Raw genomic sequence first — 785 nt, forward strand, 5'->3', positions numbered from 1 at the left:
CAGCCGTCCTTAATTTTCTATAGCTGTCATTTTCTTCCCCAATTGTTTGAAATCACCCTTATCTTTAGGAAGAGGATGGGAAATGAGAAATTAATTGTTTACCAAAAACAAGAAATTAATTAATTAATATAATTAAGGACCAAGGTAGTTGAAGTGGGCGCCACACCAGCCCTTTAATTAATTAGATTCATATTACAGTCCCTCGTTTAGGGAAAACCTAGAAAACTCTTACCAGACAGCTAAATTCCAAGGATCCAAACACACCCCTATCTTTTTATTTCATTTAATTCAATCAAATCCTTCATGAATAAAAGTTAAATTACAAATTATTTGTCACATTGAGAGTCAATAAAAGAATCCCCATAAAAAAAATATTTAGATCAACTAAGGCCCTCTTTCGTATAATTTTTCTTTTTGATTTTTACTTAATTAAAAAAATCATTAATAAAAACTATTTTTTATCAAAACATAAAAATGGTTTGATAATTACTTGAGAAAAATGGTTTCTTATGAGAAATAGTTTGATATCTCTATGTGCAAAATGATTTTTTGAATAAATGGGTGAAGATATTCCCTTCACAAATGTGATTTATAACTCTATTTCTCCACTTTGGATTGAACAAGAGGGGATAAGGGGCTTGAATTTCTAATTACAATTACTTTACCTCTTCATATTGGGACTTTAAGCACAAGCTTATTAAAGTTCAATGCAAAAATAACTGAAAATAAATTTTGGTCAAAACATATAAATGACTCTTGATCTTTTTTTTTTTTTTTTTTTTTTT

This window comes from Macadamia integrifolia, chromosome 10, assembly GCF_013358625.1.
Source record: "Macadamia integrifolia cultivar HAES 741 chromosome 10, SCU_Mint_v3, whole genome shotgun sequence".
Taxonomy (NCBI): domain Eukaryota; kingdom Viridiplantae; phylum Streptophyta; class Magnoliopsida; order Proteales; family Proteaceae; genus Macadamia; species Macadamia integrifolia.